This window comes from Lissotriton vulgaris, chromosome 1_2 (genome assembly GCF_964263255.1).
Source record: "Lissotriton vulgaris chromosome 1_2, aLisVul1.2, whole genome shotgun sequence".
Lineage (NCBI taxonomy): Eukaryota > Metazoa > Chordata > Amphibia > Caudata > Salamandridae > Lissotriton > Lissotriton vulgaris.
Genome location: NC_141686.1, coordinates 101,515,018 through 101,540,302, shown reverse-complemented (window position 1 = coordinate 101,540,302; position 25,285 = coordinate 101,515,018). Strand labels below are relative to the sequence as shown.

The 25,285-nt window shown below is 46.8% G+C and overlaps 10 non-coding genes across 10 annotated transcripts; all 10 read left to right on the top strand.

The window, feature by feature from the left end:
- The first annotated feature begins 49 nt into the window (after positions 1-49).
- On the top strand, positions 50-349 carry LOC147734612 (signal recognition particle RNA). The gene has a single exon (XR_015307980.1).
- Positions 350-1,947: 1,598 nt separating this feature from the next.
- Positions 1,948-2,247, top strand: LOC147734611 (signal recognition particle RNA). The gene has a single exon (XR_015307953.1).
- A 7,988-nt stretch (positions 2,248-10,235) lies between these two features.
- LOC147734610 (signal recognition particle RNA) lies at positions 10,236-10,535 on the top strand. Its single transcript, XR_015308045.1, has one exon.
- Positions 10,536-12,133: 1,598 nt separating this feature from the next.
- On the top strand, positions 12,134-12,433 carry LOC147734609 (signal recognition particle RNA). Its single transcript, XR_015308106.1, has one exon.
- A 1,598-nt stretch (positions 12,434-14,031) lies between these two features.
- LOC147734608 (signal recognition particle RNA) lies at positions 14,032-14,331 on the top strand. Its single transcript, XR_015308073.1, has one exon.
- Positions 14,332-15,920: 1,589 nt separating this feature from the next.
- Positions 15,921-16,220, top strand: LOC147734607 (signal recognition particle RNA). The gene has a single exon (XR_015307652.1).
- A 1,586-nt stretch (positions 16,221-17,806) lies between these two features.
- LOC147734606 (signal recognition particle RNA) lies at positions 17,807-18,106 on the top strand. The gene has a single exon (XR_015308094.1).
- A 1,598-nt stretch (positions 18,107-19,704) lies between these two features.
- Positions 19,705-20,003, top strand: LOC147734605 (signal recognition particle RNA). The gene has a single exon (XR_015308123.1).
- A 1,598-nt stretch (positions 20,004-21,601) lies between these two features.
- On the top strand, positions 21,602-21,901 carry LOC147734604 (signal recognition particle RNA). The gene has a single exon (XR_015308014.1).
- A 2,589-nt stretch (positions 21,902-24,490) lies between these two features.
- Positions 24,491-24,788, top strand: LOC147734603 (signal recognition particle RNA). The gene has a single exon (XR_015307751.1).
- The last annotated feature ends 497 nt before the right edge of the window (positions 24,789-25,285 follow it).

Sequence of the window (25,285 nt, the reverse complement as noted above, 5' to 3'; positions counted from 1 at the left end):
TATCCTTACTTAAGCAATGCATTTCATCATTAGGACATGTGCTGTGTTTGCAGGGCATGGTGGCGTGTGCCTGTTGTCCTAGCTACTTGGGAGGCTGAGGCTTGTGGATTGCTTGAGCTCAGGGGTTCTGAGCTGCACTCAGCTGTGCTGATCAGGTGTCCATGCTACGTTGGGTATCAATATGGTGTTCTAGAGGGAGCTCTAGAATTTCAGGTTGTGTAATGAGTGGTGCACCGACCCAGGCTGGAAACAGAGCAGGCCAAAGCTTCCATGCCCATCGGTAGCAGGACAGCACCTGAGAGCAGTTGGTGTAACACAGCCTGAGCAAAATAGTGAGACCTAGCCTCTCTTTTTTTTACTCATATGTGAACGTTTTGATTTTTACAAGATGGTAATGAATTATTTTTCCAAAACCAAATCTTTGTTTTTCTTTTGATATTTTTGCAGGAAGTACAATGAACATTTGAACTGGGCCGGGCATTCTAGCATAGCAGACAATTCTCCAGAATTGCAACATATTGCAACAACAAGCTAGCAGGAGGAGAGGACTGAAAACTCTGTGCAGCCTAGAATAGATGGCTGTGTGATTTTCTGCAAGGATGACTGAAATGCATTCTTCATTTTAGAGCACCTGTAGGATTAAATTGATCTGTCAAGTACAAAAGTATCCTTAGAAGAGCAACTTTGAAATGCGTTTGCTGGGTCTTCTGCTGCATTCCTACGTCCAGCTCTAATTCATTTTTTGATTAGCCCTCATTCAATTCCATATATGAATGAGAAGGAGAAATAAGAGGGCCCTTCGCTCTTTGAGAGAAACATGAAAAGACTGAAAACTGTGTAACTCCCAAACATTGGAGCCTTCGGCCTTACTCCAGCCAACTCTTGCGGTTTAATACTTTTAAATCTTGATGTTGTTTAACAATACCAGCAGAAGGGATCAGGTTGACAGGCGCTGCAGTTCTCCAGTATGGGGCTGTCCAGATCATTACTCAATCTACCTTGCATTGGCACAGTATAAAATACGTCATGAATTCTCCTATGAAAAGGTATACAAATCTGTTTGAATCACTTTTGTTAGTCAGGGGGACCCATTCGCTGGAAGGGGCAGGGAGGACAAAAATAGCTCATTGGTATAGAACACTGAATTAGCAGCTGATTTTGAGGTGGGAGAAGATCGAGTAATCCAACCGGACCTCAATAAACGGTTTCTTAGTATGCAGTAGCCCGCGACCACTTCTAGCCCAAAAGCGTAATCTCATCCTTTTGCAGAATCAGGCAAGCTTTCACCTGCTCAAGCTGAACTGACATTGGTCTTCTGGGCCAGCAAGAATTCCTCTCTTGAAGCTGTTGAGGCTAGAGAACAGAATGATGTGTATTCATTCTTTATAATAACTCTTCTAGCCCTCCCACTCCATACCACTTTATATCTTCCAATTTTGCAGATGTCTTCCATCATTGTGACCCTTGCTACTTTTCTCAACATTGGCTGGCTCGGCATAACAAGAAGGGATGGATGGCTACAGGAGAGCCTGAATTGTGCCTGTAAGGTTCTACAGGGAGTCACTGGCAGATAATGAGAAACTCAGCCCTAAGTTGGCTCTTCTCTCTCACTTTCTTTCTCCTCTCTCCCTCTACCTATCTCTCACTCTCTAAATACTAGTATCTATATTGTATTCACATCCCCTTCACAAACTTTCTGACCCTACTTCCTCCCTCCCTTAAATCAGTTCAACCCTCTTGTTTTCCTTTAGGAAACTCCACATCTTTTTTAAAGGCCCTTCCCATATTCACACTGCTTCTTGATAAGACATTATTTTCCTTTCTTTGAAGGATAGTGAAATAGATTTTCTTGAAATACGGTTGGCATACCATCAATTCATTACACCGTACTTTGTCATTATCCTTACTTAAGCAACGCATTTCATCATTAGGACATGTGCTGTGTTTGCTGGGCATGGTGGCGTGTGCCTGTTGTCCTAGCTACTTGGGAGGCTGAGGCTTGTGGATTGCTTGAGCTCAGGGGTTCTGGGCTGCACTCAGCTGTGTTGATCAGGTGTCCATGCTACGTTGGGTATCAATATGGTGTTCTAGAGGGAGCTCTAGAATTTCAGGATGTGTAATGAGAGGTGCACCGACCCAGGCTGGAAACAGAGCAGGCCAAAGCTTCCATGCCCATCGGTAGCAGGACAGCACCTGAGAGCAGTAGGTGTAACACAGCCTGAGCAAAATAGTGAGACCTAGCCTCTCTTTTTTTGACTCAATTTTTTTTTTTTAACATCATTTTTATTGCATCACCAATATAAATGTACAGACAATACAGTTGTCAGTTACAATATAACATGCACAGGCTTAGTATGAACCATTCGATCTCCATTCGGGGGGTCACCTCAGCCTTGGCGCGGTTGACCTCATCCCTGCCCAGTTCTTGTAGCTCCTTACAATGCCTGATCGCTTCCTTAAGCAAATAACCCTGGGTTGCTTTTGCTGTTTTCTCCCCTCCCCCTCCCCAAATTTCGGTACCCCAACATCCCTCCGAAGCAGCCTCCTACCCACCCTCCCCCGTGGTCGCTCTGCGCTGGACTAACAGTGTAGAAGTGTCCGGTGTGATGCAGGAGGAAGTAATCTTTCACTAATGTGTGTTCTCCTGTGTAGTGATGGGGTCCGCCCCGTCCAGTTCGCTCTCATCATCCTGCCCCTCATCGTCCACATCCCGGAGCGCCTGCACCATCACTTCCCATGCAGTCGCCCTTTCCAGAGCTTTCTCATCATTCAACCTCCATGCCATCTGGTACCGTAAGGTACTTTCACACGCGGCCCATCTCAGGCATTCCCCATACCATCTTTTATACGTGGGCCCCGCTTTGGACTTCCAGTTCCTTGTGATCTCCCGCTTGGCCAGAATAAGCCCCAAGTCCATAAATTTACTAGTCATCTTGTTCCTAGGCGTGTGCGGGAACCAGTGGAGGACACCGACCGCTTTGGTAAACTGGATATCCCTATCTGTCGCGACGTTAAGGGCCCGCCCAACTTCCTGCCAATAGTCTCCCAGAGAGGGGCAATCCCACAGCATATGGCACAAATCCGCCCCAACTGTATTACATCTGGGGCAGGCAGCGTCGGTCTCCCCAAAATACTGTTGGATTTTCCCGGGGGTGAGGTATGCCCTGTGGATGATATAGAAATGAATCAATTGAAACCTGGCATTTCTCGAGCTCTTCCGTGCCCGCCTTAGCAACTGGCCCCAGGTCGTGTCTGGTATCTCCACCTGAAGGTCCAGCTCCCACTTGGCCTTCAGGGCCGCCAAAGGCTGCAAGGCCTCCCGCTGCATCCTAGCGTACAAGCACGTGACAGCCTTAAAGGTTCCCGCCGCCATCATGGTGTACTGGCAGGCCATCGAGGTGCCTGGCTCCTGCAGCCCTTCCCCCCAGTGAGCTTGCATGGCGCCTGTGACTGCTGCGTGCAGCAAGTAGTCGCCCCTCGGAAGGTCAAATCGCTCCTGCAGGCCCTGGAACGGCAGCAACACCCCATCTTCGTAAAGGTCACCCAACATTTGTATTCCCGCCTCCTCCCATCCTCGTAAGCGCGACCAGTCGCCACCATGCGGGAGGGCGGTGACCATCCCCAGCGGAATTTCGGGGGCATACATAAAGCGGACACCCGCCCGCTTACGGGCCTGGTCCCAGCAAAGCCGGAACGTCTGCTCCTCGGCCGTTAGGTCCCCCACCCGGAACTTCTGGTGCAGCGTAATATACGCCAGCACATGTCGCGGGGTACCTTCCATCCTCGCGTCCTCGGGGCCTCTATACACCCTCGCCACCTCCTGAGTAAAGGTCTGCAGCTGCGCGGCCAAGTAGTATCCTTCAAAATCCGGCACCGCCATCCCTCCATCATCTTTGGGGCGCAACAGGGTGTCGAGCGCTATGCGCCTCCTTCCCGTGCCCCACAAAAAGGCTATGACCAATGACCTTAGGCGTTTGAAAACAGAACTCGGGACCCACACCGGGAGCGTCCTAAAATAGTACAAAAGCCTGGGCAGTGCTATCATCTTAAGCAGGGAGATTCTACCCGCCAAGGACAACGGCAGAGTTGCCCAGAAGTCCATGGACCCCCGCAGAGCGTTGATGCAGCGAGTGATATTGCCATCCAGGAGGGCGGACGGGGTATGGTAAACATAGACCCCCAAATAGTGCAGGCAGCACGGCTCCCACCGGAGTTCCTGAGCAGTGAGCGGGCACGGTTCATCCGGCCTCAGGGGGAACAGACAGGATTTAGGCCAGTTGACCCTCAGGCCCGACAACCGGCCGAACTGCACCAGTAGCGGCCGCGCCCCTTGAAGTTCGGGGCCCGCATCGGCCAAAAACATCAGCAGGTCATCTGCGTACAGGGATATGAAGTGCGGTCTCCCCCTAAATGATAAGCCTGCGTAGTGGCGGCCCAGTCTGGCTTCCGCCGCGAAGGGTTCCATCGCCAACGCGAATAGGAGCGGGGATAGGGAACAACCCTGTCTAGTGCCACGTTTAATCGGGTACTGTCCCGAGATCAGTGTGCCCACCCGAACCCTCGCTACCGCCTCGGTGTACAGGACCTTGGTCCATTTTATATATCCGTCCCCCAGCCCGAAGCGACGCATCACCTCATACAAGTACCCCCATTCAAGGCTGTCAAATGCCTTCTCAATATCAATGGAGAGGACAAACGGGGAGACGGCGTCAGGCCAGTCCGCACCCATCAGTCTCGTGAGCCTACGAATGTTATGAGTGGTGTTACGTGTTGGTATGAAACCACACTGGTCACCGTGAACCAGGCTTGTCATGTGCACCAGCAGTCTGTTGGCCAGAATTTTACTGAGGATCTTGTAGTCCGTCGTCAGCATAGACAACGGACGATACGAGGACAGAGCCGCACTCTCTCTGCCCGGTTTCAGGAGCGGGATCATGAGGGCCTCGCGCATGGAGCCCGGGAGTCGGCCCTTCGCCTGCACCTCGTTGTACACCTCGCGCAACCGTGGGGCAAGGTGCTCTAGGTATTTACCATAAAATTCGATTGGCAGTCCGTCGAGTCCCGGGGTCTTATTCCTAGCCATCTGCTTTACAGCACAACCTATTTCCCCAAGAGAGATGGGCCGACCTAGCTCTTCCGCCTCCGAGTCCTCCACTCGCGGCAATTGTAACCCGTCTAAAAATTCTTCAAGCTCGTCCGCCCCTCCCGTTCCACCACTCTCATAGAGCCCCTCATAATAAGCACGAAACTTATTCAGGATCCCGGGTTGAGTGTGGCAGGGCTCCTCCCCTGGCTCCTGGATCCCCATGATCGGCACACCCCTCCGGACGGGGTTAGCAAGCCAAGCCAGCATCGACCCCGCCTTATCACCTTCCGCATGCGCCCTTGTCATGTACTCCTTGTGATCAAAACTGCGCAGCCGCTCTAGCTCTACCGCCAGTCCCTCCCGTGCCCCGCTAAGCCCCTCCTGCAACTCAGGGTGATTCGGGCGCCTCTTCTCCAGGTCCCTCAGCCGCGTCTCAGCCTTATCTAAGTCATCCAGCAGTGTTTTCCGAGCCCCTGCCGTGTGACCAATACAGTGTCCCCGCACCACCACTTTAAACGCATCCCATTCGACCGCCCTAGTGGAGGCCGAGCCACTGTTCACCTCAAAATATCTCTCAATGCGCTCACCCAGGGCCTCCCTGAACAACAAGTCATCCAGGGTGTCAGGTTGCAGGCGCCATGTTGGCACACAGTTAACAGTCACCATCCATTCCAGAGATATCAACAAAGGGTTGTGGTCCGATAGCGTCCTGGCCAAGTATTCCGCCCCTCCCACCGCGGGGAGCACACACGCCGAGCAAAGAAACGCATCCAGTCTCACGTGCAGGTCATGTAGGTGCGAGTGAAAGGAATAGTCCCTAGTGGTGGGGTGCAACGCCCTCCATGCATCCGTGAGGGTCCAGCTTTCCTGCCATTCCAACCTACGCTTAGCGACCCTATGCACTGGGGACGCGCGCAGCGGGGGGTGGGATCTATCTAGTAACACATCCTCAACCGAGTTGAAGTCCCCCCCCAAAAGGACCGGCCCTGCCAAATAACCCGCCAGTTTGCCCGAGATGGTAGACAAGAAGGCGGGTAGGTCTACATTAGGAGCATACACATTGCAGAGAGATATCACCCTGCCTCTCAGCCTCCCCTCCACCGCTACATATCTGCCCTCCGGGTCCACCACTGACTTCGAGACCTGGAAGGGGACCCCCGCCCGTATCCAAATCAGTGCCCCCCTTGCAAAAGCCGAAAATGTTGTGTAAAATAACTGCCCCCTCCAGCGCCTCTGCAGAGCAGCCCCCTCCTTCTTGTTAAGATGCGTCTCCTGCAGGAAAGCTATATGAACCCCCCTAAGTTTGAGGTACGCCTGGACTTTATGTCTGCGCGTCATGGACTGCATACCCCGCACATTCCAGGTCACACATTTCAGCGCCCCAGTACTAGCCATCCCCCCCTACACAACCGGACCAAAGAGCAAAGAACAATGTCTGCATAAGTCCCGCGACCACGGGTCTACCCACCCACCCTCTCCAAACAGGAAGCTGAACCCCTCCAACAACAACTACCCCCCGAGCAACCCCAACTGCTCGCATCTCCCACCCCCCCAGGACAGGCCCCCCCTCAACTGGAAGTACCCCCATCCAAACCAACACTCCCGACCACCCCTCAAGGAAAGGCGGCAATAGTCGCAGTCCCCACTGCGGTGACCTTAGGGGCCAGTAAGGCGTGGCTCAATGCAATGTAACCTCAAAACAAATCAGCCCCGTGCACTCCATCCCACAATCCCCCACCTTACAGCCCCCCAAAACCTCAATCAATAACGTTCCATTGCTGCGGGCCCAGTGCCCCGGTGTCCAACCAACGAGGTCCCTCCACCAGTTCAGTTCAACACGCCTCCAGTATCTCCCCCGAAGTCTGCGGCGTCACAATGGGGCCCCGGGCTCCACCGAATTCCGACTGTCCAGTCTCTGAGCCCGTGCCCGGGTCTTCCGATTCCGTGCCCTTCCCGGACCGACTCCTGGCGGTCCTAGATAAGTCCACTACCGCCTGCAGTGCCGCCTGCCTCTCCGCCTCCGTCTGCGACACCGATGGTTTTCCGGTCCTCTTGCGGTTCCTCCTGATCCGTTGGGATTGCCTGACCGGTTGCGCCACCTTAGCCTCCTCCTCCCTGGCCTTAGCACCATCCGTACCCGCTTTGTAAGTGTCCCACCAGTCCCAGGCGTCCGCAGAGGTCGTGAAGAATAATGTTTTCTCATCCACCACCACTCGTAGCTTGGCAGGGAACAACAGGGAGTACTTAATGCCTTCCTGGCGGAGCTCCCGTTTGAGGGACAGAAAGTTTGCCCGGAGCCGCTGCGTCTCAAATGTATAGTCCAGGAACATGGTGACTCTGTTGTTATCCACTTGAAACGGCCCCACTTCCCTCGCCCTCTGTAGGAGCCAGTGTCTGTCCCGGTAGTGGAGCAACTTAAACACCACTGGGCGAGGAGGAAGGCCCAAGGCTGGCGGGCGCGCTGGAACTCTATGTGCCCGCTCCAGGGAGAAGAAGGGGGACAATCCTTCCGGTGCCACCTCCGTCCGCAACCAATTATCAAGGTAGCCCACCATGTCGTCGCCTTCGATTTTTTCCGGCAGGCCCACTAGGCGAACGTTGTTGCGCCTGTTTCGGTTTTCCGCATCCTCGGCCCTCCTTTCTAGCACCTTCAGACGATCCATCACGTCCGCCATCTGGGCCTTCATTGTGGCTTGGCCCGGGGCTAATTCTTTAACCGTGGTCTCCACGGACTTCACTCTGTCCTTAAGTTTGTCATGGTCGGCCTTCAGGAGGCCCAAACCCGTCGCCACCTGAGCTATATCCTGCTGCAGGGCGTCCTTTGTGGTGGCGATGGCCTCCAGGATACGATCCTGCATCCGCTGCAATGCCGCTTGGTCTCGCTCCGCTCCCTCCGCGGCCTCAGTATCGGTCGCGCCATCTCCCTTCCCTTTCGTCTTCCCCATCTGGGCCGGCTCGTTCGGTGGCCTTCGGGCACTGTCCTGGACGTCCTCCGTTTGCCGTTGGGTTCCACCCCACAGCAGGGCTCCCAGGTCCGAAGTTATCTCCAAGATGCAGGAAACACTGAGTGATCGCAGCCCGGCCGGCGCCAGTCGTGCCAGGGGCCCAGGGTTCTCGCTGCTGGGTCACTATCGCACTGTCGTCGCCCCTACCAGGGGGAGTCCCCAGTCACCGCCCGAGTGCGCGCCCAAGGTCCACTCAGCACCTGGGGGGAGAGGCGCGATGCAGCCGTCAACACCCCTGTGTCACCAGGGAGCAGTCCTTAGCAGGTCTCCAGGCAGATGTCTCCGTCGCTTCAGAGTCTCATGCCCTCGCCGCCATTTTGGGGTCCGCGACTTCTCGCCTGGGTCCAACTTTCAAAGCCAAACTATCGCTGTGGAATGGCTCGGTGTCGACTTCCGTGGGCCCCGGGCCCTCCGCAGTGCCTTCCAGTCCCGTATGATACTGGTTACATCGGGGTCCGATCAGATATTCAGGATATTTTCCGGGATCGGGCACGGAGCTCCGAGCTCACGCTGCCTACCTCCTCGGCATCCAAGCCACGCCCCCTCTTTTTTTGACTCAAATGTGAACGTTTTGATTTTTACAAGATGGTAATGAATTATTTTTCCAAAACCAAATCTTTGTTTTTCTTTTGATATTTTTGCAGGAAGTACAATGAACATTTGAACTGGGCCGGGCATTCTAGCATAGCAGACAATTCTCCAGAATTGCGACATATTGCAACAACAAGCTAGCAGGTGGAGAGGACTGAAAACTCTGTGCAGCCTAGAATAGATGGCTGTGTGATTTTCTGCAAGGATGACTGAAATGCATTCTTCATTTTAGAGCACCTGTAGGATTAAATTGATCTGTCAAGTACAAAAGTATCCTTAGAAGAGCAACTTTGAAATGCGTTTGCTGGGTCTTCTGCTGCATTCCTACGTCCAGCTCTAATTCATTTTTTGATTAGCCCTCATTCAATTCCATATATGAATGAGAAGGAGAAATAAGAGGGCCCTTCGCTCTTTGAGAGAAACATGAAAAGACTGAAAACTGTGTAACTCCCAAACATTGGAGCCTTCGGCCTTACTCCAGCCAACTCTTGCGGTTTAATACTTTTAAATCTTGATGTTGTTTAACAATCCCAGCAGAAGGGATCAGGTTGACAGGCGCTGCAGTTCTCCAGTATGGGGCTGTCCAGATCATTACTCAATCTACCTTGCATTGGCACAGTATAAAATACGTCATGAATTCTCCTATGAAAAGGTATACAAATCTGTTTGAATCACTTTTGTTAGTCAGGGGGACCCATTCGCTGGAAGGGGCAGGGAGGACAAAAATAGCTCATTGGTATAGAACACTGAATTAGCAGCTGATTTTGAGGTGGGAGAAGATCGAGTAATCCAACCGGACCTCAATAAACGGTTTCTTAGTATGCAGTAGCCCGCGACCACTTCTAACCCAAAAGCGTAATCTCAATCTTTTGCAGAATCAGGCAAGCTTTCACCTGCTCAAGCTGAACTGACATTGGTCTTCTTGGCCAGCAAGAATGCCTCTCTTGAAGCTGTTGAGGCTAGAGAACAGAATGATGCGTATTCATTCTTTATAATAACTCTTCTAGCCCTCCCACTCCATACCACTTTATAACTTCCAATGTTGCAGATGTCTTCCATCATTGTGACCCTTGTTACTTTTCTCAACATTGGCTGGCTCGGCATAACAAGAAGGGATGGATGGCTACAGGAGAGCCTGAATTGTGCCTGTAAGGTTCTACAGGGAGTCACTGGCAGATAATGAGAAACTCAGCCCTAAGTTGGCTCTTCTCTCTCACTTTCTTTCTCCTCTCTCCCTCTACCTATCTCTCACTCTCTAAATACTAGTATCTATATTGTATTCACATCCCCTTCACAAACTTTCTGACCCTACTTCCTCCCTCCCTTAAATCAGTTCAACCCTCTTCTTTTCCTTTAGGAAACTCCACATCTTTTTTAAAGGCCCTTCCCATATTCACACTGCTTCTTGATAAGACATTATTTTCCTTTCTTTGAAGGATAGTGAAATAGATTTTCTTGAAATACGGTTGGCATACCATCAATTCATTACACCGTACTTTATCATTATCCTTACTAGAGCAATGCATTTCATCATTAGGACATGTGCTGTGTTTGCCGGGCATGGTGGCGTGTGCCTGTTGTCCTAGCTACTTGGGAGGCTGAGGCTTGTGGATTGCTTGAGCTCAGGGGTTCTGGGCTGCACTCAGCTGTGTTGATCAGGTGTCCATGCTACGTTGGGTATCAATATGGTGTTCTAGAGGGAGCTCTAGAATTTCAGGTTGTGTAATGAGAGGTGAACCGACCCAGGCTGGAAACAGAGCAGGCCAAAGCTTCCATGCCCATCAGTAGCAGGACAGCACCTGGGAGCAGTAGGTGTAACACAGCTTGAGCAAAATAGAGAGACCTAGCCTCTCTTTTTTTGACTCAAATGTGAACGTTTTGATTTTTACAAGATGGTAATGAATTATTTTTCCAAAACCAAATCTTTGTTTTTCTTTTGATATTTTTGCAGGAAGTACAATGAACATTTGAACTGGGCCGGGCATTCTAGCATAGCAGACAATTCTCCAGAATTGCAACATATTGCAACAACAAGCTAGCAGGAGGAGAGGACTGAAAACTCTGTGCAGCCTAGAGTAGATGGCTGTGTGATTTTCTGCAAGGATGACTGAAATGCATTCTTCATTTTAGAGCACCTGTAGGATTAAATTGATCTGTCAAGTACAAAAGTATCCTTAGAAGAGCAACTTTGAAATGCATTTGCTGGGTCTTCTGCTGCATTCCTACGTCCAGCTCTAATTCATTTTTTGATTAGCCCTCATTCAATTCCATATATGAATGAAAAGGATAAATAAGAGGGCCCTTCGCTCTTTGAGAGAAACATGAAAAGACTGAAAACTGTGTAACTCCCAAACATTGGAGCCTTCGGCCTTACTCCAGCCAACTCTTGCGGTTTAATACTTTTAAATCTTGATGTTGGTTAACAATCCCAGCAGAAGGGATCAGGTTGACAGGCGCTGCAGTTCTCCAGTATGGGGCTGTCCAGATCATTACTCAATCTACCTTGCATTGGCACAGTATAAAATACGTCATGAATTCTCCTATGAAAAGGTATACAAATCTGTTTGAATCACTTTTGTTAGTCAGGGGGACCCATTCGCTGGAAGGGGCAGGGAGGACAAAAATAGCTCATTGGTATAGAACACTGAATTAGCAGCTGATTTTGAGGTGGGAGAAGATCGAGTAATCCAACCGGACCTCAATAAACGGTTTCTTAGTATGCAGTAGACCGCGACCACTTCTAACCCAAAAGCGTAATCTCATCCTTTTGCAGAATCAGGCAAGCTTTCACCTGCTCAAGCTGAACTGACATTGGTCTTCTTGGCCAGCAAGAATTCCTCTCTTGAAGCTGTTGAGGCTAGAGGACAGAATGATGCGTATTCATTCTTTATAATAACTCTTCTAGCCCTCCCACTCCATACCACTTTATAACTTCCAATGTTGCAGATGTCTTCCATCATTGTGACCCTTGCTACTTTTCCCAACATTGGCTGGCTCGGCATAACAAGAAGGGATGGATGGCTACAGGAGAGCCTGAATTGTGCCTGTAAGGTTCTACAGGGAGTCACTGGCAGATAATGAGAAACTCAGCCCTAAGTTGGCTCTTCTCTCTCACTTTCTTTCTCCTCTCTCCCTCTACCTATCTCTCACTCTCTAAATACTAGTATCTATATTGTATTCACATCCCCTTCACAAACTTTCTGACCCTACTTCCTCTCTCCCTTAAATCAGTTCAACCCTCTTCTTTTCCTTTAGGAAACTCCACATCTTTTTTAAAGGCCCTTCCCATATTCACGCTGCTTCTTGATAAGACATTATTTTCCTTTCTTTGAAGGATAGTTAAATAGATTTTCTTGAAATACGGTTGGCATACCATCACTTCATTACACCGTACTTTATCAATATCCTTACTTAAGCAATGCATTTCATCATTAGGACATGTGCTGTATTTGCCGGGCATGGTGGCGTGTGCCTGTTGTCCTAGCTACTTGGGAGGCTGAGGCTTGTGGATTGCTTGAGCTCAGGGGTTCTGGGCTGCACTCAGCTGTGCTGATCAGGTGTCCATGCTACATTGGGTATCAATATGGTGTTCTAGAGGGAGCTCTAGAATTTCAGGTTGTGTAATGAGTGGTGCACCGACCCAGGCTGGAAACAGAGCAGGCCAAAGCTTCCATGCCCATCGGTAGCAGGACAGCACCCGAGAGCAGTTGGTGTAACACAGCCTGAGCAAAATAGTGAGACCTAGCCTCTCTTTTTTTTACTCAAATGTGAACGTTTTGATTTTTACAAGATGGGAATGAATTATTTTTCCAAAACCAAATCTTTGTTTTTCTTTTGATATTTTTGCAGGAAGTACAATGAACATTTGAACTGGGCCGGGCATTCTAGCATAGCAGACAATTCTCCAGAATTGCAACATATTGCAACAACAAGCTAGCAGGTGGAGAGGACGGAAAACTCTGTGCAGCCTAGAATAGATGGCTGTGTGATTTTCTGCAAGGATGACTGAAATGCATTCTTCATTTTAGAGCACCTGTAGGATTAAATTGATCTGTCAAGTACAAAAGTATCCTTAGAAGAGCAACTTTGAAATGCATTTGCTGGGTCTTCTGCTGCATTCCTACGTCCAGCTCTAATTCATTTTTTGATTAGCCCTCATTCAATTCCATGTATGAATGAGAAGGAGAAATAAGAGGGCCCTTCGCTCTTTGAGAGAAACATGAAAAGACTGAGAACTGTGCAACTCCCAAACATTGGAGCCTTCGGCCTTACTCCAGCCAACTCTTGCGGTTTAATACTTTTAAATCTTGATGTTGTTTAACAATCCCAGCAGAAGGGATCAGGTTGACAGGCGCTGCAGTTCTCCAGTATGGGGCTGTCCAGATCATTACTCAATCTACCTTGAATTGGCACAGTATAAAATACGTCATGAAGTCTCCTATGAAAAGGTATACAAATCTGTTTGAATCACTTTTGTTAGTCAGGGGGACCCATTCGCTGGAAGGGGCAGGGAGGACAAAAATAGCTCATTGGTATAGAACACTGAATTAGCAGCTGATTTTGAGGTGGGAGAAGATCGAGTAATCCAACCGGACCTCAATAAACGGTTTCTTAGTATGCAGTAGCCCGCGACCACTTCTAACCCAAAAGCGTAATCTCATCCTTTTGCAGAATCAGGCAAGCTTTCACCTGCTCAAGCTGAACTGACATTGGTCTTCTTGGCCAGCAAGAATTCCTCTCTTGAAGCTGTTGAGGCTAGAGAACAGAATGATGCGTATTCATTCTTTATAATAACTCTTCTAGCCCTCCCACTCCATACCACTTTATAACTTCCAATATTGCAGATGTTTTCCATCATTGTGACCCTTGCTACTTTTCCCAACATTGGCTGGCTCGGCATAACAAGAAGGGATGGATGGCTACAGGAGAGCCTGAATTGTGCCTGTAAGGTTCTACAGGGAGTCACTGGCAGATAATGAGAAACTCAGCCCTAAGTTGGCTCTTCTCTCTCACTTTCTTTCTCCTCTGTCCCTCTACCTATCTCTCACTCTCTAAATACTAGTATCTATATTGTATTCACATCCCCTTCACAAACTTTCTGACCCTACTTCCTCTCTCCCTTAAATCAGTTCAACCCTCTTCTTTTCCTTTAGGAAACTCCACATCTTTTTTAAAGGCCCTTCCCATATTCACACTGCTTCTTGAAAAGACATTATTTTCCTTTCTTTGAAGGATAGTTAAATAGATTTTCTTGAAATACGGTTGGCATACCATCAATTCATTACACCGTACTTTATCAATATCCTTACTTAAGCAATGCATTTCATCATTAGGACATGTGCTGTATTTGCCGGGCATGGTGGCGTGTGCCTGTTGTCCTAGCTACTTGGGAGGCTGAGGCTTGTGGATTGCTTGAGCTCAGGGGTTCTAGGCTGCACTCAGCTGTGCTGATCAGGTGTCCATGCTACGTTGGGTATCAATATGGTGTTCTAGAGGAAGCTCTAGAATTTCAGGTTGTGTAATGAGTGGTGCACCGACCCAGGCTGGAAACAGAGCAGGCCAAAGCTTCCATGCCCATCGGTAGCAGGACAGCACCTGAGAGCAGTTGGTGTAACACAGCCTGAGCAAAATAGTGAGACCTAGCCTCTCTCTTTTTTTACTCAAATGTGAACGTTTTGATTTTTACAAGATGGTAATGAATTATTTTTCCAAAACCAAATCTTTGTTTTTCTTTTGATATTTTTGCAGGAAGTACAATGAACATTTGAACTGGGCCGGGCATTCTAGCATAGCAGACAATTCTCCAGAATTGCAACATATTGCAACAACAAGCTAGCAGGTGGAGAGGACGGAAAACTCTGTGCAGCCTAGAATAGATGGCTGTGTGATTTTCTGCAAGGATGACTGAAATGCATTCTTCATTTTAGAGCACCTGTAGGATTAAATTGATCTGTCAAGTACAAAAGTATCCTTAGAAGAGCAACTTTGAAATGCGTTTGCTGGGTCTTCTGCTGCATTCCTACGTCCAGCTCTAATTCATTTTTTGATTAGCCCTCATTCAATTCCATATATGAATGAGAAGGAGAAATAAGAGGGCCCTTCGCTCTTTGAGAGAAACATGAAAAGACTGAGAACTGTGCAACTCCCAAACATTGGAGCCTTCGGCCTTACTCCAGCCAACTCTTGCGGTTTAATACTTTTAAATCTTGATGTTGTTTAACAATCCCAGCAGAAGGGATCAGGTTGACAGGCGCTGCAGTTCTCCAGTATGGGGCTGTCCAGATCATTACTCAGTCTACCTTGCATTGGCACAGTATAAAATACGTCATGAAGTCTCCTATGAAAAGGTATACAAATCTGTTTGAATCACTTTTGTTAGTCAGGGGGACCCATTCGCTGGAAGGACAAAAATAGCTCATTTGTATAGAACACTGAATTAGCAGCTGATTTTGAGGTGGGAGAAGATCGAGTAATCCAACCGGACCTCAATAAACGGTTTCTTAGTATGCAGTAGCCCGCAACCACTTCTAACCCAAAAGCGTAATCTCATCCTTTTGCAGAATCAGGCAAGCTTTCACCTGCTCAAGCTGAACTGACATTGGTCTTCTTGGCCAGCAAGAGTTCCTCTCTTGAAGCTGATGAGGCTAGAGAACAGAATGACGCATATTCATTCTTTATAATAACTCTTCTAGCCCTCCCACTCCATACCACTTTATAACTTCCAATGTGGCAGATGTCTTCCATCATTGTGACCCTTGCTGCTTTTCTCAACATTGGCTGGCTCGGCATAACAAGAAGGGATGGATGGCTACAGGAGAGCCTGAATTGTGCCTGTAAGGTTCTACAGGGAGTCACTGGCAGATGATGAGAAACTCAGCCCTAAGTTGGCTCTTCTCTCTCACTTTCTTTCTCCTCTCTCCCTCTACCTATCTCTCACTCTCTAAATACTAGTATCTATATTGTATTCACATCCCCTTCACAAACTTTCTGACCCTACTTCCTCTCTCCCTTAAATCAGTTCAGCCCTCTTCTTTTCCTTTAGGAAACTCCACATCTTTTTTAAAGGCCCTTCCCATATTCACACTGCTTCTTGATAAGACATTATTTTCCTTTCTTTGAAGGATAGTGAAATAGATTTTCTTGAAATACGGTTGGCATACCATCAATTCATTACACCGTATTTTATCATTATCCTTACTTAAGCAATGCATTTCATCATTAGGACATGTGCTGTGTATGGCGGGCATGGTGGCGTGTGCCTGTTGTCCTATCTACTTGGGAGGCTGAGGCTTGTGGATTGCTTGAGCTCAGGGGTTCTGGGCTGCACTCAGCTGTGTTGATCAGGTGTCCATGCTACGTTGGGTATCAATATGGTGTTCTAAAGGGAGCTCTAGAATTTCAGGTTGTGTAATGAGAGGTGCACCGACCCAGGCTGGAAACAGAGCAGGCCAAAGCTTCCATGCCCATCGGTAGCAGGACAGCACCTGAGAGCAGTAGGTGTAACACAGCCTGATCAAAATAGTGAGACCTAGCCTCTCTTTTTTGACTCAAATGTGAACGTTTTGATTTTTACAAGATGGTAATGAATTATTTTTCCAAAACCAAATCTTTGTTTTTCTTTTGATATTTTTGCAGGAAGTACAATGAACATTTGAACTGGGCCGGGCATTCTAGCATAGCAGAAAATTCTCCAGAATTGCAACATATTGCAACAACAAGCTAGCAGGTGGAGAGGACGGAAAACTCTGTGCAGCCTAGAATAGATGGCTGTGTGATTTTCTGCAAGGATGACTGAAATGCATTCTTCATTTTAGAGCACCTGTAGGATTAAATTGATCTGTCAAGTACAAAAGTATCCTTAGAAGAACAACTTTGAAATGCATTTGCTGGGTCTTCTGCTGCATTCCTACGTCCAGCTCTAATTCATTTTTTGATTAGCCCTCATTCAATTCCATATATGAATGAGAAGGAGAAATAAGAGGGCCCTTCGCTCTTTGAGAGAAACATGAAAAGACTGAGAACTGTGCAACTCCCAAACATTGGAGCCTTCGGCCTTACTCCAGCCAACTCTTGCGGTTTAATACTTTTAAATCTTGATGTTGTTTAACAATCCCAGCAGAAGGGATCAGGTTGACAGGCGCTGCAGTTCTCCAGTATGGGGCTGTCCAGATCATTACTCAATCTACCTTGCATTGGCACAGTATAAAATACGTCATGAAGTCTCCTATGAAAAGGTATACAAATCTGTTTGAATCACTTTTGTTAGTCAGGGGGACCCATTCGCTGGAAGGAAAAAAATAGCTCATTCGTATAGAACACTGAATTAGCAGCTGATTTTGAGGTGGGAGAAGATCGAGTAATCCAACCAGACCTCAATAAACGGTTTCTTAGTATGCAGTAGCCCGCAACCACTTCTAACCCAAAAGCGTAATCTCATCCTTTTGCAGAATCAGGCAAGCTTTCACCTGATCAAGCTGAACTGACATTGGTCTTCTCGCCAGCAAGAGTTCCTCTCTTGAAGCTGTTGAGGCTAGAGAACAGAATGACGCGTATTCATTCTTTATAATAACCCTTCTAGTTCTCCCACTCCATACATCTTTATAACTTCCAATGTTGCAGATGTCTTCCATCATTGTGACCCTTGCTACTTTTCTCAACATTGGCTTGCTCGGCATAACAAGAAGGGATGGATGGCTACAGGAGAGCCTGAATTGTGCCTGTAAGGTTCTACAGGGATTCACTGGCAGATAATGAGAAACTCAGCCCTAAGTTGGCTCTTCTCTCTCACTTTCTTTCTCCTCTCTCCCTCTACCTATCTCTCACTCTCTAAATACTAGTATCTATATTGTATTCACATCCCCTTCACAAACTTTCTGACCCTACTTCCTCTCTCCCTTAAATCAGTTCAACCCTCTTCTTTTCCTTTAGGAAACTCCACATCTTTTTTAAAGGCCCTTCCCATATTCACACTGCTTCTTGATAAGACATTATTTTCCTTTCTATGAAGAATAGTGAAATAGATTTTCTTGAAATACGGTTGGCATACCATCAATTCATTACACCGTACTTTATCATTATCCTTACTTAAGCAATGCATTTCATCATTAGGACATGTGCTGTGTTTGCCGGGCATGGTGGCGTGTGCCTGTTGTCCTAGCTACTTGGGAGGCTGAGGCTTGTGGATTGCTTGATCTCAGGGGTTCTGGGCTGCCCTCAACTGTGCTGATCAGGTGTCCATGCTACGTTGGGTATCAATATGGTGTTCTAGAGGGAGCTCTAGAATTTCAGGTTGTGTAATGAGAGGTGCACCGACCCAGGCTGGAAACAGAGCAGGCCAAAGCTTCTATGCCAATCGGTAGCAGGACAGCACCTGAGAGCAGTAGGTGTAACACAGCCTGAGCAAAATAGTGAGACCTAGCCTCTCTTTTTTTGACTCAAATGTGAACGTTTTGATTTTTACAAGATGGTAATGAATTATTTTTCCAAAACCAAATCTTTGTTTTTCTTTTGATATTTTTGCAGGAAGTACAATGAACATTTGAACTGGGCCGGGCATTCTAGCATAGCAGACAATTCTCCAGAATTGCAACATATTGCAACAACAAGCTAGCAGGAGGAGAGGACTGAAAACTCTGTGCAGCCTAGAATAGATGGCTGTGTGATTTTCTGCAAGGATGACTGAAATGCATTCTTCATTTTAGAGCACCTGTAGGATTAAATTGATCTGTCAAGTACAAAAGTATCCTTAGAAGAGCAACTTTGAAATGCATTTGCTGGGTCTTCTGCTGCATTCCTACGTCCAGCTCTAATTCATTTTTTGATTAGCCCTCATTCAATTCCATATATGAATGAGAAGGAGAAATAAGAGGGCCCTTCGCTCTTTGAGAGAAACATGAAAAGACTGAAAGCTGTGTAACTCCCAAACATTGGAGCCTTCGGCCTTACTCCAGCCAACTCTTGCGGTTTAATACTTTTAAATCTTGATGTTGTTTAACAATACCAGCAGAAGGGATCAGGTTGACAGGCGCTGCAGTTCTCCAGTATGGGGCTGTCCAGATCATTACTCAATCTACCTTGCATTGGCACAGTATAAAATACGTCATGAAGTCTCCTATGAAAAGGTATACAAATCTGTTTGAATCACTTTTGTTAGTCAGGGGGACCCATTCGCTGGAAGGGGCAGGGAGGACAAAAATAGCTCATTGGTATAGAACACTGAATTAGCAGCTGATTTTGAGGTGGGAGAAGATCGAGTAATCCAACCGGACCTCAATAAACGGTTTCTTAGTATGCAGTAGCCCGCGACCACTTCTAACCCAAAAGCGTAATCTCATCCTTTTGCAGAATCAGGCAAGCTTTCACCTGCTCAAGCTGAACTGACATTGGTCTTCTTGGCCAGCAAGAATTCCTCTCTTGAAGCTGTTGAGGCTAGAGAACAGAATGATGCGTATTCATTCTTTATAATAACTCTTCTAGCCCTCCCACTCCATACCACTTTATAACTTCCAATGTTGCAGATGTCTTCCATCATTGTGACCCTTGCTACTTTTCCCAACATTGGCTGGCTCGGCATAACAAGAAGGGATGGATGGCTACAGGAGAGCCTGAATTGTGCCTGTAAGGTTCTACAGGGAGTCACTGGCAGATAATGAGAAACTCAGCCCTAAGTTGGCTCTTCTCTCTCACTTTCTTTCTCCTCTCTCCCTCTACCTATCTCTCACTCTCTAAATACTAGTATCTATATTGTATTCACATCCCCTTCACAAACTTTCTGACCCTACTTCCTCTCTCCCTTAAATCAGTTCAACCCTCTTCTTTTCCTTTAGGAAACTCCACATCTTTTTTAAAGGCCCTTCCCATATTCACACTGCTTCTTGATAAGACATTATTTTCCTTTCTTTGAAGAATAGTGAAATAGATTTTCTTGAAATACGGTTGGCATACCATCAATTCATTACACCGTACTTTATCATTATCCTTACTTAAGCAACGCATTTCATCATTAGGACCTGTGCTGTGTTTGCCGGGCATGGTGGCGTGTGCCTGTTGTCCTAGCTACTTGGGAGGCTGAGGCTTGTGGATTGCTTGAGCTCAGGGGTTCTGGGCTGCACTCAGCTGTGTTGATCAGTGTCCATGCTACGTTGGGTATCAATATGGTGTTCTAGAGGGAGCTCTAGAATTTCAGGTTGTGTAATGAGAGGTGCACCGACCCAGGCTGGAAACAGAGCAGGCCAAAGCTTCCATGCCCATCGGTAGCAGGACAGCACCTGAGAGCAGTAGGTGTAACACAGCCTGAGCAAAATAGTGAGACCTAGCCTCTCTTTTTTTGACTCAAATGTGAACATTTTGATTTTTACAAGATGGTAATGAATTATTTTTCCAAAACCAAATCTTTCTTTTTCTTTTGATATTTTTGCAGGAAGTACAATGAACATTTGAACTGGGCCGGGCATTCTAGCATAGCAGACAATTCTCCAGAATTGCAACATATTGCAACAACAAGCTAGCACGTGGAGAGGACTGAAAACTCTGTGCAGCCTAGAATAGATGGCTGTGTGATTTTCTGCAAGGATGACTGAAATGCATTCTTCATTTTAGAGCACCTGTAGGATTAAATTGATCTGTCAAGTACAAAAGTATCCTTAGAAGAGCAACTTTGAAATGCATTTGCTGGGTCTTCTGCTGCATTCCTACGTCCAGCTCTAATTCATTTTTTGATTAGCCCTCATTCAATTCCATATATGAATGAGAAGGAGAAAGAAGAGGGCCCTTCCCTCTTTGAGAGAAACATGAAAAGACTGAGAACTGTGCAACTCCCAAACATTGGAGCCTTCGGCCTTACTCCAGCCAACTCTTGCGGTTTAATACTTTTAAATCTTGATGTTGTTTAACAATACCAGCAGAAGGGATCAGGTTGACAGGCGCTGCAGTTCTCCAGTATGGGGCTGTCCAGATCATTACTCAATCTATCTTGCATTGGCACAGTATAAAATACGTCACGAAGTCTCCTATGAAAAGGTATACAAATCTGTTTGAATCACTTTTGTTAGTCAGGGGGACCCATTCGCTGGAAGGGGCAGGGAGGACAAAAATAGCTCATTGGTATAGAACACTGAATTAGCAGCTGATTTTGAGGTGGGAGAAGATCGAGTAATCCAACCAAACCTCAATAAACGGTTTCTTAGTATGCAGTAGCCCGCAACCACTTCTAACCCAAAAGCGTAATCTCATCCTTTTGCAGAATCAGGCAAGCTTTCACCTGCTCAAGCTGAACTGACATTGGTCTTCTTGGCCAGCAAGAGTTCCTCTCTTGAAGCTGTTGAGGCTAGAGAACAGAATGATGCGTATTCATTCTTTATAATACCTCTTCTAGCCCTCCCACTCCATACCACTTTATAACTTCCAATGTTTCAGATGTCTTCCATCATTGTGACCCTTGCTACTTTTCTCAACATTGGCTGGCTCGGCATAACAAGAAGGGATGGATGGCTACAGGAGAGCCTGAATTGTGCCTGTAAGGTTCTACAGGGATTCACTGGCAGATAATGAGAAACTCAGCCCTAAGTTGGCTCTTCTCTCTCACTTTCTTTCTCCTCTCTCCCTCTACCTATCTCTCACTCTCTAAATACTAGTATCTATATTGTATTCACATCCCCTTCACAAACTTTCTGACCCTACTTCCTCTCTCCCTTAAATCAGTTCAACCCTCTTCTTTTCCTTTAGGAAACTCCACATCTTTTTTAAAGGCCCTTCCCATATTCACACTGCTTTTTGATAAGACATTATTTTCCTTTCTTTGAAGGATAGTGAAATAGATTTTCTTGAAATACGGTTGTCATACCATCAATTCATTACACCGTACTTTATCATTATCCTTACTTAAGCAATGCATTTCATCATTAGGACATGTGCTGTGTTTGCCGGGCATGGTGGTGTGTGCCTGTTGTCCTAGCTACTTGGTAGGCTGAGGCTTGTGGATTGCTTGAGCTCAGGGGTTCTGGGCTGCACTCAGCTGTGTTGATCAGGTGTCCATGCTACGTTGGGTATCAATATGGTGTTCTAGAGGGAGCTCTAGAATTTCAGGTTGTGTAATGAGAGGTGCACTGACCCAGGCTGGAAACAGAGCAGGCCAAAGCTTCCATGCCCATCGGTAGCAGGACAGCACCTGAGAGCAGTAGGTGTAACACAGCTTGAGCAAAATAGTGAGACCTAGCCTCTTTTTTTTTGACTCAAATGTGAACGTTTTGATTTTTACAAGATGGTAATGAATTATTTTTCCAAAACCAAATCTTTGTTTTTCTTTTGATATTTTTGCAGGAAGTACAATGAACATTTGAACTGGGCCGGGCATTCTAGCATAGCAGACAATTCTCCAGAATTGCAACATATTGCAACAACAATCTAGCAGGTGGAGAGGACGGAAAACTCTGTGCAGCCTAGAATAGATGGCTGTGTGATTTTCTGCAAGGATGACTGAAATGCATTCTTCATTTTAGAGCACCTGTAGGATTAAATTGATCTGTCAAGTACTAAAGTATCCTTAGAAGAGCAACTTTGAAATGCGTTTGCTGGGTCTTCTGCTGCATTCCTACGTCCAGCTCTAATTCATTTTTTGATTAGCCCTCATTCAATTCCATATATGAATGAGAAGGAGAAATAAGAGGGCCCTTCGCTCTTTGAGAGAAACATGAAAAGACTGAAAACTGTGTAACTCCCAAACATTGGAGCCTTCGGCCTTACTCCAGCCAACTCTTGCGGTTTAATACTTTTAAATCTTGATGTTGTTTAACAATCCCAGCAGAAGGGATCAGGTTGACAGGCGCTGCAGTTCTCCAGTATGGGGCTGTCCAGATCATTACTCAATCTACCTTGCATTGGCACAGTATAAAATACGTCACGAAGTCTCCTATGAAAAGGTAAACAAATCTGTTTGAATCACTTTTGTTAGTCAGGGGGACCTATTCGCTGGAAGGGGCAGGGAGGACAAAAATATCTCATTGGTATAGAACACTGAATTAGCAGCTGATTTTGAGGTGGGAGAAGATCGAGTAATCCAACCGGACCTCAATAAACGGTTTCTTAGTATGCAGTAGCCCGCAACCACTTCTAACCCAAAAGCGTAATCTCATCCTTTTGCAGAATCAGGCAAGCTTTCACCTGATCAAGCTGAACTGACATTGGTCTTCTCGGCCAGCAAGAGTTCCTCTCTTGAAGCTGTTGAGGCTAGAGAACAGAATGACGCGTATTCATTCTTTATAATAACTCTTCTAGCCCTCCCACTCCATACCACTTTATAACTTCCAATGTTGCAGATGTCTTCCATCATTGTGACCCTTGCTACTTTTCTCAACATTGGCTGGCTCTGCATAACAAGAAGGGATGGATGGCTACAGGAGAGCCGGAATTGTGCCTGTAAGGTTCTACAGGGATTCACTGGCAGATAATGAGAAACTCAGCCCTAAGTTGGCTCTTCTCTCTCACTTTCTTTCTCCTCTCTCCCTCTACCTATCTCTCACTCTCTAAATACTAGTATCTATATTGTATTCACATCCCCTTCACAAACTTTCTGACCCTACTTCCTCTCTCCCTTAAATCAGTTCAACCCTCTTCTTTTCCTTAAGGAAACTCCACATCTTTTTTAAAGGCCCTTCCCATATTCACACTGCTTCTTGATAAGACATTATTTTCCTTTCTTTGAAGAATAGTGAAATAGATTTTCTTGAAATACGGTTGGCATACCATCAATTCATTACACCGTACTTTATCATTATCCTTACTTAAGCAATGCATTTCATCATTAGGACCTGTGCTGTGTTTGCCGGGCATGGTGGCTAAGCATGGGCGAATTTTGCGAATCTCGCGTTCGCGAATTTTGCGGATTTGCGAACTCGCAATCCGCAAAATCCGCGAATTTTTTTTTTTTGTGTTCGCGCGTGTTTCTGCCAGTTCGCGAGGGTTTTTACAATTTCGCAATTTGCGAACTTACCTGTCGGGTCGCAAGTTTTGCGAACTTGTTGTTTCTACGTGTCCAGCCTGTTTGGGACACTCTTCTTCATCACTGCCACTCTCTGTCACCACTGCCACTCTCTGACTACTCATGTCACCCTCTGGCCCACCCATGCCACCCTCTGTTTCATCACCACACCCTCTGGTTGTCCAGTGTACATTATTTTCGGCAAAGCAAAGCACACCTTCCCTGCCTCAAGTGACCTGAATTAATTTGGGGCTGATTAATGTGTCACAGAATATTTTTTTAGCTGGCACCTGCTTCCTTAGTGCTTCCTGATTAGTGATCTTTTGCACTTGCTAAGTGCTTTCATTGTTGCAAAATTAGTTACAACACCTGCCCTGCCCCAACTGACAATAATGAATTAGGGGCTGATTAATGGATTTTAACTTCCAGCCTGGCTCCTGCTTGTCTCCCTTAGCTGTAATTCAGGACCTTTGTGGCATATGTGTAACTATTCTGAGGTTCAGAGCAGGGTCACATAATAGTTGCAACTGGCAACTGAACTCTGGAGGGGCCCCTCAGGAAGCACTACAGGAAATGGCCACTAATGATGAGCCTGAACTTTTGAACCTGGTAAGTAGTTTCAGTTTTGCTAAGATCGTATTTCTGCAATTTAGCACTTACTCGCGGGGTGCGAAGTTGTACTGGCAAGCCGCGAACTCACGCGAACAGTGCGAGCAAGCCATAAAATCCGCTGCTCGCGGATTTGCGGATTTTGCGGGAGATTCGCGGATCTCGCGGATTGCGAATTTACCGAAAATCCGCAAAATCCGCGAGCGAAACGGATTTTCCGCCCATGCTTAATGGTGGCGCTTGCCTGTTGTCCTAGCTACTTGGGAGGCTGAGGCTTGTGGATTGCTTGAGCTCAGGGGTTCTGGGCTGCACTCAGCTGTGTTGATCAGGTGTCCATGCTACGTTGGGTATCAATATGGTGTTCTAGAGGGAGCTCTAGAATTTCAGGTTGTGTAATGAGAGGTGCACCGACCCAGGCTGGAAACAGAGCAGGCCAAAGCTTCCATGCCCATTGGTAGCAGGACAGCACCTGAGAGCAGTAGGTGTAACACAGCTTGAGCAAAATAGTGAGACCTAGCCTCTTTTTTTTTTGACTCAAATGTGAACGTTTTGATTTTTACAAGATGGTAATGAATTATTTTTCCAAAACCAAATCTTTCTTTTTCTTTTGATATTTTTGCAGGATGTACAATGAACATTTGAACTGGGCCGGGCATTCTAGCATAGCAGACAATTCTCCAGAATTGCAACATATTGCAACAACAAGCTAGCAGGTGGAGAGGACGGAAAACTCTGTGCAGCCTAGAATAGATGGCTGTGTGATTTTCTGCAAGGATGACTGAAATGCATTCTTCATTTTAGAGCACCTGTAGGATTAAATTGATCTGTCAAGTACAAAAGTATCCTTAGAAGAGCAACTTTGAAATGCATTTGCTGGGTCTTCTGCTGCATTCCTACGTCCAGCTCTAACTCATTTTTTGATTAACCCTCATTCAACTCCATATATGAATGAGAAGGAGAAATAAGAGGGCCCTTCGCTCTTTGAGAGAAACATGAAAAGACTGAGAACTGTGCAACTCC